The sequence below is a fragment of the Anabrus simplex genome, chromosome 5 (genome assembly GCF_040414725.1).
Source record: "Anabrus simplex isolate iqAnaSimp1 chromosome 5, ASM4041472v1, whole genome shotgun sequence".
NCBI classification, from domain to species: Eukaryota; Metazoa; Arthropoda; class Insecta; order Orthoptera; family Tettigoniidae; genus Anabrus; species Anabrus simplex.
In genome coordinates, this window is record NC_090269.1 from 143,675,528 (window position 1) to 143,697,668 (window position 22,141).

The 22,141-nt window shown below is 37.2% G+C and overlaps 1 protein-coding gene across 3 annotated transcripts in view; it reads left to right on the plus strand.

Annotated features, from left to right (window-relative positions):
• The window catches only part of LOC136874707 (uncharacterized), a 115,225-nt gene that overhangs the window by 45,301 nt on the left and 47,783 nt on the right, over nt 1-22,141 (plus strand). The gene's annotated exons all lie outside the window — the stretch shown is intronic.

The following is a 22,141-nucleotide window of genomic DNA, read 5'->3' on the forward strand; positions in this document are numbered from 1 at the left end:
GCTCCAATTACAGAAGGTATAAAATTGTTAAATTATTACATACTCTAGTGCAAAAAATAATGGAAAGGTTAAAAAAATATTTGATGGAAGTACACTTGACATATTCCATTCTTGCTTCATTCTTGAAAGAACATCATTAAGTTCTGTCGAATCACATATTTATTATTATTATTATTATTATTATTATTATTATTATTATTATTATTATTATTATTATTATTATTATTATTATTATAAGTTACAAACTGACAAATGTAAAATCTGTGTCCAGTCTTTCAATAAATTTTGGAATATTCTAACCAGGTCCTGAAATTTGATGATGTGATGACGATTCATCTTTTAAGCAGTGCATCATGCACAATTCCGACTTTCATATAAATCCCGATTGTGGTGCCCTCATTACAGGAATGTCCGACTCGCTGGCTGAATGGTCAGCGTACTGGCCTTCGGTTCAGAGGGTTCCGGGTTCGATCCCGGGCAGGTCGGGGATTTTAACCTTAATTGGTTAATTCCACTGGCTCGGGGCTGGGTGTTTGTGCTGTCCCCAACATCCCTGCAACTCATACACCACCCATAAGACTATCCTCCACCACACTAACATGCAGTTACCTACACATGATAGATGCCGCCCACCCTCATCGGAGGGTCTACCTTACAAGGGCTGCACCTGGCTAGAAATAGCCACACGAAAATAAAAATAATATATTACAGGAATACATACCATATTTATTTATTTTTAATTTTTCATTTTTGCCTATTTATTTTGTAACTTTTGGTAATTTGTTACGTTAATTTTTGTTTTGAAGTCTGTTGTTATTTGTTCTGCTTTATCATTTAGTCATTTTTATGCGTTAACATTGATTAATTAACATGATAAATTGTTTCAAAATTTGGGAAGGAAATATAATTTTTCTGCAGATGCTCAGATAGCTTCCTGAAAAGTATGCAAAGTGAACTATGCAGCAGATAAAATATTTATTCTTCAACAATATGCAGGTCGTGACAAAAAGTGGTATCCAGAATATCAATGTCGGTAAATAGATGCTCAGTTATTTTGTTAGACAAACGAAATTTGGGTGACATGTCTGCACATCTGAAAGATTATGCCTATTCACATTTGCATGGTAGTGAATGAAGGGTTGTGTTAGTAACACTACTATAATTTTGCAAAGCAAGCTTTATTTAAATATGCGCTGTACACAACGAGAGTGTTAGTCGTCGTCCGGTAAATATTGTGCGTTAGGTGTGATTTTAAACATACCTTGAAGGAGACGCAGAAGGCAGTATCAGCAGCTTAGTGGGTTTGAATGGGGCTGTGTAATAGGGTTGAAATGTCTGCACACGGTAGCTGAGGCCATACGATTATTATTATTATTATTAATAAGGTGAATGTGTTTTTCCGTGATATTGCAAAAGACTTTGCAGTGATGTATTCACAGTGCATCATTTTCGGTAACAATGGTTACAGTAAGATGCTGTCTCAAGAACACCGGGGTCTGGTCTCGTTCAGGCCATTATGGTAATAGAAGAATGCTGTATGCACTGCATGCCTGTGGTGGATTATACTGCCTCTGCAACAGACAGTAAACATTCAGTTGGCATCAGAATGACACAGCGAACAGTAACAAATCGATTACCTGAGGGACAGCTCTGAGCCAGACGTCCTGCAACTTTCGTACCAGTAACTCAGAATCACTGTCATCTGCGACCTTGGTGGCATCAGGCTAGAGCTCTTTTAAGATTACAGTGGAGACCTGTTATGTTCTCAGATGCGAGTTGTTTCTGTCTTGTGCTAATGATGGCTGTAGGTTGAAAGTGAGTGCTTGAAAGTAAGCTACTTTTGGCATCGACTGGTGATTGAACTGGTTGCAGTATTCACCCATTCAGCACACATATGACATTATGGAAAAACAAATTCTACATCATCCAGTACCATATTAATCAACTGATGTGACTGACCAAGTCCAACTGGTGTCAAACTCCATCTCACAAAATTATATACGGCACCTGTACTACACAATGTATGCACATATGTATGGTTGAATTCAAAATGATAGTGACTAAACAGGTTATTATCGTACCACCATGATACACATCTTCTTGCACATATTTGAATCTGTGACCTGGAAGCTTTAAAATATAAATATATATATATATTTCATTTTCTGCCAGATAATTTTTCTCTCTGATATTATTATTATTATTATTATTATTATTATTATTATTATTATTATTATTATTATTATTATTATTATTATTTTAAGACACTTATTAGTTTTATTCACTCGATTTCAAGTTGAATGCACATATTAATTATTTTATGTAAATATGTATTTTCTGTAAAATATTTGGGCATTTTCTCGCTCATTTTAGGTCATTTTTGCGAATTTTTAGATCATTTTCCATGTTTACTAGGTTACCAAAATCTAGGCCCTTGTTATAACTTACGTGTACTCCTCACTGGTCCACCTAGGAATTTTCTTACATTTTGTTGAAATTAATTTATATGAGGTTTCATCTTGAGACAAATTTGAATTTCATTTGCTTATCACTGGTAGATATCTGTTCATTTAGTGTGCACCCTTTGTTATCCCAGCATTTGACTGTCACATTTCATAGCAATATTGCGAGAATGCTATTTTCTTCATTGTCAGCACTTTTGCACTCTTCCTGAATGGGAGAGTTAGATTATTTTATCACATGGTACTGAATATATCATGGACTCCACATTGTCAGCAAATGTTAAGTGGACTCAATAGACTTGTATTACTTTATATGAACTGACATTCTGTTGTGGTCAACTTCCATTAATTTGAGCACCAAACCTTTGCAAGCATTATTGCTGTGGCAGTATTTCTATGTAGGGCATTAAATAGGGATACTTTGGTTAGTGCTGCAAGAATATAAACGTAAATTTGGAGAAAGTTCCATCATAATTACTATAGAGATATGTTAGTTAAAGGATATAAAGTGAAACTGAGTGAATGTCTCATGTAGAGAGAAGCTGCAGAGAAGTACAGGTTTCTTAGGCCATGCAGATCAAAGATAAAAAGACCACCTAAAGAGGAAATCATGCTAGTGATTGTAATTTTGAAAGCTGCTCATTGGGTGTTTCCTTTTACTGTTTAGATTTTCAAAGGTATCCCATATATTGTAATACTCTGGACATGTACATACAAATGTGTACCTACATCAGAATTTATCTGAAATGGAGGGTTACTGTGGTCTTTTAATAAAGAATTACTTTCTAGTGTATTGTTTGAAGATACATATTATGATGTTTCATATAGATCCACCCAGCAGTAAGGATTGGAATAAGAGTAATTCAAGCAATTGTTTGTACTGTTGAAAAACAATTCAAAGGAAACCATTGAAAATAACCCTACTTTTTGTAGCTTGTATTTCTTTAACTTTCCTTGATAAATATCTGATTCATCGGTTCAGCTAGTCATTATTCTATGAAAATTGCTTACATTGAAACTTTTCACCATTATTAGAATATTTATGATTCACTTCTGAGGAAGTTTCACTGTAGTTTTTGTTTTTCATATACCAGAACGATATCATCAACCTAAACTATGTGTACAAAGTCAATTCATTGTATGTGCAGGTTTTCTGAAGTAGATTTGTAAGATGATCGTCTGAAATTTCTCTCAGTTCATTTGTTTAGAAACAAATTTTCACTAGTTCCTGTGTTTTAGCCCACTGACAGTATTCACAACCAAATTTTCCCAGTACCACTTTTTCCTGTATATTTTTCCCAGTAAATATTAATAATGAATATAAAATGAGCCTACACAGCTTATGATGTACAGTTTTTGCGTACAAAATGTTTTACGTTAATGCCAGTAACTTACAGTTTTAACCCAACTGTTGTCGGATATGTTTTGAATCTATTTAGTGTGTTGAATAGATGATGTCAAAATGAGCTACGAGTTGCCAAATATAGACTATGAGTACACATAAAGACAGGAATCCTCATGCATATTAGTACAGACATGGCTGAATATTGTAGATTGGCAAGCAAATGCATTCAGTAATGTTTAAATTCTGGAAGTAAAATAAATTATGGACCCATGGTAGTTCAAGTGCAGTAGAGATGAAGGTTGATAAGTAATCCGTTGTTTAGAGTAAACTTCTTTTACAGTGAGCACATCGAAATGAACGCTAGAAGTATATCAATAAGGTGGACCCAACATAAACTATTTTAAATAGTTTCTTTAATAGATGTAGGTAAGTCAATACAGGATCAAATAAAATACCTATTATGGTTAAGTTTCGGAGCCTCCATGGCACAGATGGCAGCACGTCGGCCTCTCACCGCTGGATACTGTGGTTCAAATTCCGGTCACTCCATGTGAGATTTGTGCTGGACAAAGCGGAGGCGGGACAGGTTTTTCTCTGGGTACTCCGGTTTTCCCTGTCATATTTCATTCCAGCAACACTCTCCATTATCATTTCATAGCAGCCGGGCTGAGTGGCTCAGATGGTTGAGGCACTGGCCTTCTGACACCAACTTGGCAGGTTCGATCCTGGCTCAGTCCGGTGGTATTTGAAAGTGCTCAAATACGTCAGCCTCGAGTCGGTAGATTTACTGGAATGTAAAAGAACTCCTGTGGGACTAAATTCTGGCACCTCGGCGTCTCTGAAGACCGAAAAAGTAGTTAGTGGGATGTAAAGCAAATAGCATTATTATTATTATTATCATTCCATAGCATTTATCACTCATTAATAAATCACCTTGGGAGTGGCGACCCCCTTGTAATAACAGCCTATATATGTTTCATTCATTACATCCCTGACCTGGTCAATGACTGGAAAACAGGTTGTAGGTTTTCATATGGTTAAGTTTATCAACAATGATCCTGGATGTTCATTGATGTAACCACATTTGAAGAAAGCAAATCAGTTCACTTGTTTGAATCCATTTGCCGATAATTGGAAGTGCACGAACGATTGAATGTGAAGAAATTGTTCTCTTTGCTACACTTTAACTGTGGCCCATAATACTATCATATTCACCATACTTTTTAATGGACTGAGAAAGAAAACGTCTGTTGGTTATACCAATCCAGTACATTTAGCGGGGATTAGCTTCTTGTGAAATTCAACATCTTCTGGAATTGTCTCATTTTATAAAGCATTGGCTTTATTTGTTGTCCCAAGAATCAGCAAAAAGAATAATTCTATCTCTGCCATGCAAATCCGGCCATAACACCTGTTCCAAAAACACTTTCAGATACCGGTACCTTTTTTTTTTTTTGGTTGATGATGATGTCCAAAACGGTGAAACCGGTACCAGATGAATAGTGTTGTAATTTTGAATTAGCAGCAAACTTTGTATTGAAAAGGTGAATCATTTCCACTCTTCTTTATTGTTTGCTATCAAATACCATTTGGTCATGTTGCGTGATTTGCTAGCATATGCTTTCCCATAGGGTAATTCAAAAATCATTCTTGCTGGAAATTTTTCACTGGGTTCTGAGACAAGAGCATACATGCGTGGAAGAAGGGTGCCATCCATTACAACTACAGGCATTATCAAGTATGAATGGGTCGTTGGTGCAATTTAACACACAGGATCATAAATCGTCTTTGGTCCGTTAATGGCAAGAGTTCTTCCAGAACGTAACTCTCTACAAAATCTTGACTGACCCGCATTAATTATCTGCTCCAATAAAAAAATATAATCTTCAATGAAATGCCTTATATCCATAACAAACTAATCAGCTTTCTGTTCTGCGCAGCAGCATCACCAACAAACCTGCTGCCAACATTATGCGTGATCTTGCGAGAAACAATCTATTTTTCTCTTGAACCACTGCAGCCATGACTTGGAAAATTTTGGATCTTAGGGTGTTGTTTGGATCAATTTATACTTTAAAAGACATCACCCAGATTCGCAGCGTTCGGTCATGTATAATTCCATGTTGTTTTTGCATTGCAGTGAACTGATCATGTACCTTGTTATTTATTCTTTCTTGTAGCATCTTCCCATTTTTGCCATGTTGTTCCATCGTCTTTTTGAAGTTTTGTAAAACTATCCTGTTTCCATTAATCTTTTTTGTGACATTACGGTAGTGAATTTGACTCTAGAAGACATGTCTAGGGCTACTACAGAAGGGCACTATTGTGGAGAATAATTTCCTCTCAGCTACTTTATCCAGATTTTGAAGCATCAGCCAAGTAACCTTCAGAAAATTTTGTTCTATTCCTCTTTGGTGGTGATGAATAATACGAGGAACCTCTGCTCTTGTCACTGCGACATAATGCTGGATCACATTCTGAAGTTGTCTCAGGTTTTAGCTGTATCATAGGATAATCCCCAAAATCACTTTCGTATCATCTTCATTGGTGACTTCTTCATCTGCCATAAGATTTCTGTGCTCTTCAACAAGATCGTCTTCATCAAGTAGATGTTTTCCTGTTCTCTTTGAAAACAATGCCATCTACCCTGGTGGGCATTTCCTCTAAAATTCCAAAGAATTCCACTAACAACTTAACGACCACAGCTGGTTTCATTTTGTAACAACCTATGCATACAACAGGTCACATTCACCTCTAATACGTAACTGGCAGACCAGTTCCACGTCTGCATTTTTCTTTGCACCCCATACTCTTTTCCCCTCCTTCCAGTTCCTGATCCATAGCACATCTAATTGCACCAAATGTTGTTTCTGAAGTTCTGAAACATAAATAAACTGGTCTCGTTCAAAAATCAGTGACAAGAGTTTGGGGTTGTGAGATGAATGTTTTTAGCAAATTTTTATGACTGGATGCTTAAAATTATATCTTAATATTCTCCAATAATCACAAATCCTACTTTCTTCTTTTCATTCCATATTTTTTGAACTGTATGACACACTCCTTTTTTACCCAGGAAATACATACTGATTGGCCATAAGTCACTGGAATCGGTGTCCCATTAGAAAATGTGCCGTGAATGACCCCTCAGCCTTGCAGCTGGTTGTGGCACAGCTGAACAGTCTGTCACGGACACCAGTGTCGTGATGATGGCAACATGTCGCGACTTAACTGACTTTGAACATGGGATGGTCATAGGCGAACATTACACGCGAATTTGGATTTCCAAGTTCAACAGTCTCGAAGGTGGATCTTCAATATCACAGAGAGAATGTTACCACCCACGTAAACTGCTGCACGGTAAGACTACAGGTGTTTAATAAATGGACATCACGTCACGTCCGCAGAATCATACTGGGCACTCGAGTAGCTACTGTGAGTCTGATAACTGCCCAGTTGAATGTTGGGAACTGGGTGAGATGGCCGTGCGGTTAGGGGCGTGCAGCTGTGAGCTTGTATCCAGGAGATAATGGGTTTGAATTCCCCTATCGGCAGCCTAAATATGGTTTTCTGTGGTTTCCCATTTTCACAGCAGGCAAATGCAGGGATTGTACCTTAATTAAGGCCATGGCCACTTCCTTCCAACTCCTAGTCCTTTCTTATCCCATTGTCACCATAAGACCTCTCTGTGTCAGTGCGTCATGAACGCACTACCAAAAAAAATAATTTAATGTTGGGAGTCAGGAACCCATTTCTACCATGACTGTAAGGAGGCAATTGCACCGCATAGGCTTCACCAGCTGACAACCAACTTGTGTCCCTTTGCTGGCACATTGACACGGAGCTCAATGACATGCATGGGCCCACGATCATCAGCAGTGGACCATGGAACAGTGGCGGCATATGGTATGGTCTGATGAACCCTGGTTCCAGTTGTGTTGAGCTGATGGCGCATGAGAGTATGGCGTATGCCCCATGAAACTATGGATCCTGCATGGCAACAAGGTTGTGTCCTGGCGTGAGGTGGCTCAGTTCTGGTTTGGGCAGCCTTCTCATTGTCACAATTAGGCCCCATTTTCCAGCTGCAGGGATTGCTGACAAGTGCATTTTATGTGGACATTCTTTCAGACCATCTGCATCCCTTTCTGGTCCTAGAGTACCCTGATGGAGATGCCATGTTTCAACAGGAGAATGCACCATGGCTCTGCCCTGTGGTGGCATGCATCTGGTTGGAGGGGCACTCCATTGAAGGTATGACCATGGACTGACCCTCCAGATCTCCCGATCTTATTCCAATCGAGCATTTATGAGATGCTGTCACTGCTGGTGTATGCTTCATAAACTCTGCACCAACTACCCAAGACCAATTGTGGGTAGCATTGCAAGATGTCCAGATCCCTCCTGAATGATTCCAGCATCTTGTAGAGTCAATCTCTCACCTTATTGCTACCATTTTGAGGGCTTGCAGAGGAGCAACTCATTATTAACATCACATTCAGTGTCTTCCCATGACTTTTGGCCACTCATTGTTGCTTGGAACTTCCATCATTTTATGGTCGCAAGGTCTGTAGATACTTATCACTGACTATACAGAATTGCACTTGTTTGTTTGTTTGTTTGTTTGTTTGTTTGTTTGTTTGTTTGTTTGTTTACGAAGCACAAGATACAGCTACACTGAGCAAATTTCACTTGCACTGTCAACAGACTATTTAACAAACGTAAACTTTCATAATAAAATGTAACAAACATAACAGAATATAACAAGATCAGGTACACAGCCTACTAATAACAACTGTCAAAATCCAAAACCATGAGAATGTCCATGTTTATAGCCAATTCGTTGTGGGTCAAGATGACGCTATAATCCCTTCACATCAACTTATCTTAAGAGACTATTAACACCCCTCTCGAATATGCTTTTATTTGATGCTATATCAAGCTCTTGTCTCCTATTAATATTGTTAAAGAGTGTTGGGAGGCAGATTAGGAAAGATCTTTGAAATATTGAGTGCTGATTGTGGGGAATGTAGAGAAGTTCTTTGGTTCTGGTGGAGCAGGAAGGAACACGGAGAGAGAAGAGTGAGACAAGATGTTCCGAGCGGTAATGCCCATGTAAGATCTCGTGGAGGAAACTCAGGTCAGCTACCTGTTGCCTGATGTGCAGCGGTGACAAATTAATTGCCATTAATACCTGCTACGTAGACAGATTTCTGAGCTTAGGGTTTCTGTTCCTTACAGTTGCAGCAAAGAAGGACACTGCTCTGTCTAACTGCTTAGTATTGGAGGGGGAGGCTGTCTAATGTTAAATAATGGTAATGGCAGTGACTAGTAGAAAGGCTTGGAGAGAACGGGGTGTCTTGGTTTCAGACACAAACAGTGCTGGAATCTGTTTTGAAAAGTTGTGTACAAGAAGTAGTACATCTTATACATCATTGGTCCTCCCCTGCGAACCATCTGACCTTGCCACAGTGGGGAGGCTTGCATGTCTCAGTGAAGCTGATAGCCAAGCCACAGGTGCAAGTAGATCAGATGGGTAGCTTTTGAGAGTCCAGACTGATGAATGGTTCATCAAAAGGGCAATAGCAGCCTTTCAGAAGTTACAAGGGCGGCAGTCTAGATGATTGACTTATATGGCCTTGTAATAATACTCAACATGGTTTGGCTCTATTGATACTGCTGCATGGTTGAAAGCAACGGGATATTACAGCTATAACTTACTCCCAAGTACATGCATCGCTCTCTGAATGAATGATGTACTGATTATGCCTTCCTCCCAGGTAAAATATTCTGAGGTAAACTAGTACCCCATTTGGATCTCCATGTGGGGACTACACAAGAAGGGGCAGTCATCAGGAAGATGAGTACTATCATTTTGCTAGTCAGAGCATGGAATGTTAGAAGTTTGAATCATTGTGGTAGGTTAGAAAATCTGAAAAGGAAGATGGATAGACTAAAGCGGTTGGTATAAGTGAAGTGCATTGGCAGGAAGAGCAGGATTTTTGGTCAGGTGACTACAGAATTATCAGCACAAAATCAAACAGAAGAAATGCAGAATTTGGTTTAATAATAAATAAGAAAATAGGGCAGCGGGTATTCTACTACGACCAGTATAGTGAAAGGATTATTGTTGTTAAGATAAACACCAAATAAATGCCCACTACAATAGTGCAGGTCTATTTGCCTACTACTTCAGCAGATGAGGAGGAAATCAAAAGAATATATTGTACCGGGAATACCGCTACGAGAGAAGTCCGAAGTATGTTTATTGAACTTCGCGCGAGGTGGAAGGTATGTAACCCGCCGAACTCAATGACGTACGTAGCGAGTGACGTGACCTCCTTGAGCACGCTATACGTGACCATATGTGGTAATGTCCTAGCTTACTCGCAAAAGTCTATTTTGCGCTAAACTATCGCTATTTCGACACTGCCACCTTAAAAACCATTACTATGGACGCAATCTGTCAAGATTTCAGGGAAATTCACCGAATACTTTAGGAGATATAAGGGTAGATAATACCCGGGTTCTAGACACTTCCACGCGAACGGGTATAAAAGGAGGACCACCTGACTTACGAATTCAGTATCTGTCGCTTCACCGTCTCTGCAACACGGGTGACTGGAGGAGCATTGTGTGTGCCGAACTTATAGTTGAAAAGTCTTCGAAATCCAAGTGTTGAAACTTCGTTATTTTCTCAGGGTGTCGTGTTGGGACTTTGTCATATTCTTCGAGTATCACATTGGACTTTGTTATTTTCTTGAAGTGCCATGTAGGGACTTCGTCATTTTCTTGAAGTGCCGCGTTGGGACTTGGTTATCCGACGATAATTGAAAGAACTTAGAATTTTCATGAGTGTTGTGTACCACGTTGGAACTTATGTTTCAAACTTATTCGAACTTGTATTTTTGTGAACATAGACATTTTCCAAACGTGTAGGTTGAACTTGTGTCCTACCAACATAAACTTTCGTGTGAACGATATGACTTTTTCTCAAGTGCCCCTCGAATTTACGTTCTGTGAAGAATTTTGAAACTTAGGGACGTTCAAACATTACGTTTAATTGTAAAAATATTCAATACTTTCCAAGTGCTACATCGGGACTTGTGTTTAGATTCTTATCCTCATTAAAGACTGTGATAACTCAGAATATGCATGTCACGTTCCCAGAAAGCATAGAACTTTCCAGCATTTTGAGTGAATCCATAATTTATGAAATTAGGCTTCTTTTACTCGCTTTGCCTACTGACGGAACAGTTTCAGAGTGTTATTTAATTTATTCAGTTCATTGCCAACGTGCCAATGTGTTCTAAATCTTCAGAAACTATGCGTTAAGAACTGTGGTGACTGTAATCCTACAGAACATTCTGATTTACTGTAAGCTTTTCAAAATCATCCTGTTCTCCGAGTGATTATTGCAGGACGTTTTCGATTCAATGTTAAGAGTGTAGTAACAATCATTGAAAGGTTGTATCTGTTTTAGCAGTGCCATGAATGTGTGGAGTGCCGTGCAGAAAACTCACATATGAATCACATCTCAAATCGAACTCTGAATGTGTGCATCCAGAACTTCGAGACATTCCAGAACTTCAAGAAAGTCCAGAATTTCGAGAAATTCTAGAAGTTCTCATCCAAGCAGGCATGGTCCCCGCCCAAGCCGTATCTGGCGCCATCTCAGGACTCGGAGTTGCTAACCAGCCACAACACTTCCATGCTGCTGTACGAAGGTGATATCAACTCGCTTTCAATAATCAATAAATTCAGATTATTAAAAAAAATCTTTAAGATTGATAACCATACCCCTCTCTCTGTACCAACTTCAATGATAAAGCCACTCCCTAGATAGAATCTATGCTCATTAATTTAATATCAAGCGCCTCAAAGATATAAACACTTTTCCGGGTACAATATGGAGAGATGGAAGATTTAATACAGTATGTAACAGGTGGCGAGTATCTAATTGTGAATGAGACAGGAATGCAGTGGTATTCCAAGAAAGGGAATGTAATGCAGTAGGAGAATTCAGATTGGGACAAAGGAATGAAGGAGGAAGTCGGCTGGTTGAATTCTGCACTAATCATTATTTATTCCTTGCTAATACTTGGTTCATACACCACAAATAACTGCTATACACATGGATAAGACCTGGATACACTTGAAGGTATCAAATAGACTTCATTATGATTAGGCAGAGATTCAGAAACCAGGTGTTGGATTGCAAAAGTGTCGCAGGAGCAGATGCAGAGTTTGATCACATCTTGGTCATGAAGTGCCATCTGAAGTTGAAGAATATTAGGAAGGGAAGGAATCTAGTGAAATGGGATCTAGATAAGTTGAAAGAAAAGAGTGTGACAGATTGTTCCAATGAACATGTTGCACAAGGACTAAATGGAAAGGCTGAAGGAACCAGAGTAGGAGAAGTATGGACACTCATGAAGAATCAGGTCAGTAGGGCTGCTAAAGAGATGTTAGGAGGAAATGAAAGATCAATTAAGAATTAATGGATAACTAAAGAGATACTAGACCTGATTGATGAAGAAGATACAAAAATGCAAAAAGTGAAGAGGGCAGAAAAGAATACAGATGATTAAAGAATGAAGTGTGCCGGATAAGTTGGCTGTGCGGTCAGGGGCACGTGGCTGTGAACTTGCATCTGGGAGATAGTGGGTTCGAATCCCACTGTCGGCAGCCTTGAAGATGGTTTTTTGTGGTTTACCGTTTTCACACCAGGCAAATGCTGGGGCTGTACCTTCATTAAGGCCACGGCCAATTCCTTCCACTCCTAGGCCTTTCCTATCCTATCGTCACCATAAGACCTATCTGTGCCGGTGCGACGTAAGACATCTAGCAAAAAAATATGTAATGAAGTGGGTAGGAAGTGCTTAGGAAGAATGGCTGATGAAGAAGTGCAAGGATGTTGAAAGTTTTATGGTCCTAGGAAAGGTAGATACTGCATACAGGAATGTCAAAGAAACCTTTGGAGAAATAAAGCTAGGTGTATGAATATTTAGAACTAAGATGGTAAACCACTTCTAGGGAAAGAAGACATGACAGATGGCATAAACACATATAACGGTTGTATCAAGGTAAGGACGTAGATGATATTGTTCTGGAACAAGAAGAGGCTGTTGATGCTGATAAAATGGGTGACCCAGTTATGAGGTCAGAATCTGACCGAGATTTGAGAGACCTAAATAGGACCAAAGCACCTGGAATTGGTGGCATTACTTCTGAATTAATGACTGCTTTAGGGGAAACCAGCATGGCAAGGTTACTCCATTTAATGTGCAAGATGAATGAGACGGGAGAAGTGCCATTCGTTTTTGGCAGAATGTTGTTATACCTATTCCCAAGAAAGCCACTGTTGGCAAGTGTGAAAACTGGGGCCGATGACCTAGATGTTAGGCCCCTTTAAATAACAAGCATCATCATCATCAAGTGTGAAAACTACTGCACCATTAGTTTAATATCTCACACTTGCAAAATTCTAACACATATTATTTACAGAAGAATGGAAAAACAAGTTGAAACTGAGTTGGGGTAAGGTCAGTTGTTCTTCAGAAGAAGTGTAGGAACACATTTAGCAATCCTGACATTGCATCTGATCTTGGAGGATCAAATTAAGAAGGGCAAGCCCGCATATATTGCGTTTGTAGATTTAGAAAAGGCATTTGTTAATGTTGATTTGACCAAGCTATGTGAGATTTTGAAGGTGATTGGGATCAGGTACTGAGAAAGAAGAATGGGGCATGGCATTGTATGGAAGTGAAACACAGGTGATAACTTGCTCAGAAAGATAGATAACAGAAGCTTTTGAAATGTGGTGTTACAGGAGAATGCTGAAGGTGAGATGGATAGATCAAATCACGAATGAAGAAATACTCAATCGAATTGGTGAGAAGAGATCATTGTGTAAAGGAGAATTATCTACAATCTATAAAAAATCAGTCTAGTGATAAGAATCAAGGGCTATGAAAAAAAAAGCAGCAATCCAGAGAGGATTGAGCTAAGGCTGCAGTTTGCCCCCTGCTTTTCTATGTATATATAGAACAGGTAGTAAAGGAAATCAAAGAAGAATTTGGAAAGGGAATCACAATCCAAAAAGATGAAATCAAAACCCTGAGTTTTGCCGATAATATTGTTATTTTATCTGAGACTGCAGTAGATCTGGAGAAGTTGCTGAATGGTATAGACGGATTGTTGGGTGAGGAGTACAAGATGAAATTGAATAAGTCGAAAACAAAAGTAATGGAGTGCAGTCGTACAAAGTCAGGTGATTCAGGTAATTTTTTTTTTTTTGCTAGGGGCTTTACGTCACACTGACACAGATAGGTCTTATGGCGACGATGGAAGAGGAAAGGCCTAGGAGTTGGAAGGAAGCAGCCGTGGCCTTAATTAAGGTACAGCCCCAGCATTTGCCTGGTGTGAAAATGGGAAACCACGGAAAACCATCTTCAGGGCTGCCGATAGTGGGATTCGAACCTACTATCTCCCGGATGCAAGTTCACAGCCGCGCGCCTCTACGCGCATGGCCAACTCGCCTGGTCAGGTAATGTTGGATTAGGAAATGAAGTCTTAAAGGAAGTGGATGCATGTTGTTACTTGGGAAGTAAATTAACTAATGATGGCAGAAGTAAGGAGGTCATAAAAAGCAGACTAGCACAAGCAAGGAAGGCCATTCTTAAGAAAAGAAATTTGCTCATTTCGAATATTGATATAGGAATTAGAAAAATGTTTTGAAGACTTTTGTTTGGGGCAGTGCGTTGTATGGAAGTGAAACACGGATGATAACTTGCTCGGAAAGCAAGATAATAGAAGCTTTTGAAATGTGGTGTCACAGAAGAATGCTGAAATTGAGATGGATAGATCTAATCACGAATGAAGAAATATTGAATCGAATTGGTGAGAGAACATCATTGTGGCTAAATATGATAAGAAGAAGAGATAGAATGATGGGACACATCTTAAGATACACGGAACTTGGGCAGTTGGTTTTTGAGGGAAGTGTAGGGGGTAAGAATTGTAGGGATAGACCAAGGTATAAATACGACAAACAGATTAGAGCAGATGTAGGATGCAGCAGTTACATAGAAAAAATTTTTAGCATAGGATGGGGCAGCATGCAGATCTGCATCAAACCACTCTATGGACTGATGATCTGAAAACAACAATGTCATTGGTACTTCCTGTTGAGAGATTTTTGTATAGTGTAGCATTGGAATTAGAAGAGGTAGAATATAAAGAACTGCATTCCAATAGAGCAGCAGAAAGAAACTTTGGACCATCATCCAGGGAAAAGTTAATTTGGCATTGGTGGAGAGAAGGGTAGTGAAGATTTTTTACATCAGCATTATGTGTGACAGTGAAAATGAATATATTTAGGAATAAAAAAGTGTTGCTAGATTTCATAAAGTATAACATTTCTTCATAAAAGTTTTGGTGAACAATTCATTTAAATATTCTTTATTTAAGTTTTTGTTCTAAAATCAAGGCACATCTTATGGTCTGAACTGACTTCTGGTCTGAAAAATGTGGTATATTTTATTCAAATACAACTGATTTTATCCTGTCCAGATGTCAAATCCACTTCATTTCAGGTTGCAATTTTATTGGTTGTACAATGGATACCTGCATAAGATTGTTATTTTTATTATTCTTTTAGTGCAATGTAAAGAGAGAGATATAGCTTGCAGACTGTGCTCAACAACACTTGTGTGGCTATGTTTTAAGCACTGTCCACTTGTGAAAGAGATCATCATCATCATCATCATCCATTTCCCAATTTAACCTCATGCTAGGCTGGAATTTTTGTGGCACCCTTCAGTCTTCCTCTATCCAACCACCATTGTTCCTTTTTATCTGTTTCTAACCCAGGTTCCTTCTAATTATGCTATTCTTGATCCTTTTCAGCCACCTTAGTATGCATCTCTCTATTGCTTTCCCTCCTTGTGTCTGCACTTCCATCATCCACTTCACCATCCTTCCCTCTTCCATCTCCTTAACATGTCCAGTCCATCTACCCCTCTCCATTCTCTCAAAATACGTTTCCATTCTAACTTTGTTTCTGACATTCTTATTATGTACTCTCTCCTTTTTATTTTTACTATTGTGCTATTACACTATTCCAAAAGTGAAGTTTTAATTGAGTTGGGGTAAATGCAATTATCCACAGTGAAGTTAAGTAGAATGAATAACTTTGTAGTATGTCACAGAAATTCAGAATGATGCAGTATCAAAAGTTATGTAATCATGAGAGAAAGACAAAAACTGGGGACTTGGATTGTTAAGAAACTGAACACTGTAGAAAGGATGAGAAAATGAGTGACTATCTTTGCGAGAAGATGTGGCGTGAATAAGTTGTAAGCTGATTCATAAGAAATGTAGCGAGAAAACCAGAAAATTAGAGGAAAGAACATATTAGCTACAAGAAGATGTTGAAATAATGCCCAATATATCAATACATGTTCATAAAATGCATTAAATCCAATCAAAACATTCAGTGAAGTTTGGAAGTTGGCCAGTCTAAGACACCAAGAGCTTAATATCAACCGGAGAAGCAATAGATCGGGACAAAACAATATTACCACAAGAAATTTTATAATGCAAATCCCATACAGCACATGTATTGAATTTACAGCAGATATTTTGGAAGTCTGAGATAAAATTAGGGACCAAGCAGAGAAGTTTTAATAGAATTGTAATTGTTACAATAGAAGGCTTTGATTGTAATCATATGCAACAGTTGATCTCACATGTTTTTCTGCATTTCTGTAATTGATCAAGACAAGACCATGATGAATCTATAAGAAGATGGGTGGCGGGCTACCTGGAATGACCTGAGCTGAACCGTGATGGGCCAACACCGCAGTTGACATCTGCAGAATCAGCCACGCAGTACAATGATCGTTCCCCACAACGCAGAATGAATGAGACATAAATCGTCCCAGAAGTGAAGGGAAAGTTTCTTAAATAAAAACATGTAGTTTAGTAGGTGTTACTTAGAGTAGTTCATTTATAATCAAAGTCTAGTTATTGTGTCATTTTAATCATCAAAATAAGCTTAAATATGTTAGATTCCCACGAGTGATTTCTCGGAAGATCGATATAGAGTAGATAGTGTTCTAAACCAATTTAACCAAACCCCAATTCTTAAGAAAAATGGGATATTCTCTACAAGTAATGTTATGCTATAGGAGATGAGAAGTTTTGATAAGAAGAATATTTTGTGACACTACAGTTTCCAAGTGTTGGGTTAATATAAATGCAGGTGATGTAGGTTGATAAGGTATGAAGGAAATACATGGTTATTATAAGATAGGATGTCACAAATTATGGGAAATGTCAACAGACGGAAGACATTTTGATACAATTTGAGAAGACATTGATCCGATGATGAGAATATACAAGAAGAAAATTACATATGAATCTAGAGAGGATAATATTGAAGAGTTGAGAATGATATGAAGAGATGAATTGAAATGAATATTGAAGATGATATAGAATTGTTGTATGAAAGAAATAAAAGGTGAATTGGATAGGAATATGTGCTACGATGAAATGAAAGAAGTGATTGAGTATTTGAAATGTGTAAAGAATTGATTGACAGAAGTTAGGGTCATATGTGCTCATGATGGAACAATATTGTATTTTGTCTCAAATCCGTGTGTCAGATTTTAACCTTCATGGAATATTATACTAGGGTCATGCCATCAAAATATATACCCATGGGAATGAATATTCATGCACATGGACATCGTAACATAGGATTTCTTCCTTAAAATAAGATATTAAATTGATTATGGCATACTTAGATTGATATGAAAATGATTGCTACAGTATATAAAGATGTAGATGAGGTTATATTGTACAATATCTTCCAGATTGGTATTTCCGTAAATACTTTAATTTATCTTATACGAGATGACATAAATATACACTACTTTCAGCTCATTTAAGATTCAGTATACCTTGCTAGGCCTAATGATTACTCTAATGTTTATATGAAGATTAATATAAGAGATGCTTTTGAATGTTATGGTAATTTTAATTGATTTTTAATGCAAAGTTTTGCTGAAGCATTCGAGAAACTTATCACTTTTCCTGATGCTTATGCTGAGATACAATAAATATCATGAGATAATCCAACCTAAAACTTGATGAATATCATTTTAATGGAGTATATTAAGGAGAAGTAGAATTTTGCAATGGACCAACAATGTTAGCTAGAAAATAATGGAATAACTTTATCTAATGAAACTTTTCCTGTACTCAAATTGCATATATTTTCAGTTTTATGTACAAATATTGTAGATATGGTGAAGATTAGCACATTTCAATGATGATTGACAAGATGATGATGAAAAATGTGATCATTGACAAATAAATTTAACCAAAAGATGTTTACTAATTTAGCAATTTTGAATTTTAATTTCATATTTTCATTTTTCTCCTCCAAGAAATTTCTATATTTTAATAAATATTAGTGGTTAAGTTTAACTTGAGTCTTATTTATGGCTTACCATAGTAATATAAGATACCTTAGAGTTAAGGCAATGAATAATTGGATAGTCATGTAAGATTGATACGTCCATCGAGTCAACCAGCAGATAATATATTACTCGGAATATCTGTGTTATCTTCTGACCCCATTAAAAGCAAATATACCTTCAACAACCTTGAGAGACTGGTCAAGATTTATTTTATGTGACCCATCCTGGATAAGGGAAGGGCATACTATCATCTTAAGTATTTCATTTCACTGTCTTAGATTACATTCTCCTATCATTTAGCTTTGTGCAGGTCTCTGCTACACATGTCAGTCTTGGGAAGAAGTACATCTTATACATCTTTGGTACTTCCTTCCCCCACACCAGGTATCTCACACTCTGGTAGAATGTATTTCCTTTGTGGCACAACAACCGAACATTGTGACAATAAGACAAATGATGGTAACTCTATGCAGGTGGAAGTCACAACACATAAAAAAATGTCGCTAGAAAGCATGGGAATCCAGACACAACCAAGGTCTAAAAGACCTAACAGAGGATGGATCAGGTAACAACAAAGGACAAGGACAGTTCACCTGAAAGAACACATCATAGTGGAAAAGAAATCTAATAATATTGAATATTAAAATCTGATGAAAATATATTTAATCTTGTTAAATTAAAACCCTTGGAAATAAGTAATCTTCCTTAAAATAATATTTTCATTTATAACGGGGTATACTCTAGTCCTACCAATCTAACTTAAGAAATGGTGCACCATATTATATCTAATCATTTTAAAAGACCTTGGAAAAGGGGAAGGTACCTTGATTAAATTAAACAGTCACCACACAAAAGAATAAATAAATAATAAACAATAACTTAAATATGAGAAAATCCTTTGTACATAAAGGAAAATCATTAAAACAAAGAAATGTTCTTAAATAAGTAACTCTGTATAATATGTTTAACCAATTTGTGTATACCCTTTTCTTATGTAATTAATTACAGTACTGCACTCCAGTTATAAGTAAGTCATCTGTTTGCACATTAATGACAATCTTGAAAGTTATCCTTGAGATCTCATTTTATCTCATGGACATCCATTTCCAACTGTACCTTTAGAGTTACCAAGTAGAATGCTGAAGTGCATTAATTTAAATATATTGAAAACCTTCAAAATAGAAATAAGGAAAATAATAATGCAAAAAGAAAAGAGAAATTTCCCCAAGGGGAGAAATGACTTGATTTCAGATTGCGGAAGGCAACTGAGAATGCTTAAAATACAATATGTACGTATCATGCCCAAGATTTGACATAATCACAAATTTAAAAAGTTATAGTTGCAATATTCACATAAAAGAAAATATTAAAAATTAAAGTAAACATTACTGAGACCAATGTTCCCCTAAAACAAAAATGGTTCTGCACAAATCTAGTAATTATTTGCACTGCAACAGCATAACAATAAGAAGTTCTGAGTCACGAGCATCTATCTCGAATGATGCCTCATAAACAATTGCATAGATAATAATTACATAACGTTATCTTATCAGACCATCGAAGGCCATACAATAACATAAATGCTCTCAAGACATGATGTAATAATAACAATGCCCAAAAGGAAACCTACTACATGAGAATTAATATGACAAAAATAAATATTAAGAATGCACACCCAAAAGATAAATAATTAGTAACTTCATTGCCCTGTTGAAATGAAAATGAAAATATTTAGAATGTACTAAGGAATATCTTTACACTTTCATAATAAGTATTACTACAATAGGTGTGGTTTCAGCATGTAATAAACTATTGCTGAAGGCTGTGCATACACCAAGATTGTATCATAATTCTATTTCTGTATCAGTAGGAGCCTCAGATGCCTTAGGCATATTACACCACAAGTTTAGAATTCCCTCCAACATTAATAATTTCCAACAGAAAGTCCTACAGCATGAGCATGTTATTATTATTATTGTTACCTTAAAATATAATTATCCATATATCCACAAAGGTATCATTATAAACAGTTATAAAATAATATTTTGTGAGTAAAATCTTCACTGCTAAAGGAATTTAGTTGAAATAAAGGTGGAAGCATCTATCAAAACTTAATTATTAATCGACAAATGGGGACATCTTGCATTTTAAGTCGGTCTTTGTGAGAGTGCATAGTTGCTTATAATAGTTTCTTGCAAGGCAGTAGATCTCGTACCAAGCTGCATAGTATAATCCAAAATCAGTAATCGACATACAACTCAAACTTGTTGCATTATTTCATTATGAAGTAGATTGACTGCCTTAGTCACATTAGATATCACATTTTGTAACAAACTCATTAACACAGCCCACCATATAAGAAACAAAGAAATTAAATTAATTCAATGTAGAGCGCATAGCAGTTGTTCATTATGGAGGTTGTAGTTCATTCTTTCTAGCCGTAAGGTTAAGTCCCAATCTTCACATCATAGCGGCAGAAATGTTAGAACATCAATGAGTTGTGGTCAATAGTAATGTGATGGGCATGTGTACACATTGAACGGTCGAATAGCAGGATAATGGTCCACTGTGATTATTAATGACAGCCAATCGCTGTAAAACAGTCCATGGCAAGTTATTGTTTTGGCATATTTAACTTAGGCAAGGAGTACTGCTCATGGTTAGAATGTCAATAATAATAATAATAATAATAATAATAATAATAATAATAATAATAATAATAATAATAATAATAATAATAATAATAAATGCACTCAAATAATTGAACTACTACACCTGTTGAATCATTTCACTGATTGAAGCTTTTCACAATTTCAAGGTTTTGCCAGTTCCTTTCCCTTACCTTCTACTCTAGTCAACACTATTTATTACCTTTCACTTTTTCTTGCCAATTTTTATTGTCTTTTGCGTGCCAATTTTCATTCCATTTGCTCCCCATACCACAGTGCTATGTTCTACTCACTGTCCCCATATTGTACCTTTGTTTTCTTCACACTGATGATAGCATTATAGGTTTGATAATATGTAAATACTTTGGGGATTAACTGGTAGTAAACTGGGCGAGTTGGCCGTGCGCGTAGAGGCGCGCGGCTGTGAGCTTGCATCCGGGAGATAGTAGGTTCGAATCCCACTATCGGCAGCCCTGAAAATGGTTTTCCGTGGTTTTCCATTTTCACACCAGGCAAATGCTGGGGCCACAGCCGCTTCCGCTTCCTTCCAACTCCCAGGCCTTTCCTATCCCATCGTCGCCATAAGACCTATCTGTGTCGGTGCGACGTAAAGCCCCTAGCAACAAAAAAAAAACTGGTAGTAAAACAATGTGTTTTGGGAAAGGAAATCTTCTGCAGACAGTAAGGAGGAAATGTCGGTAGAACAATGTAAATTTAATAATAGAAGTTTAGTTTTTAGAAAAATGATTGTGAAAACTGTCTGTGAATGATGACAAGCAAGTCATCAACCTGGGGATCTTGGTCAGGATGACAACCATTGCATGCTTCTTAATTCTTGGAGTCCTCCTTGCAATGGAAAGGATTAAAAAGTGACAAGTAATGTCATGAATAGAGAGAGTGGAATCGGAGGAAGAGCACATAATAGGATAGGGTAAATGGAATAGCTAATCAGTTTTGAAGGAGCAAGCAGTGAAATGAGAAGTATGATATTTTGTAAGGATGTGCAGATTTTTCTCATCCTTTCAAGTTTCCTCTTTCTTTTGTCTAATTTTACCCTATTCTTTTTTCTTCCTTTTGATCCTTCCTTCCCTCTATATAATTATGACTTAATTTAACACTTGCTGTTTTTCTTTCCATTTCTTATAATTTTTACTTTTGAGGATATATTATTGATAATTTCTT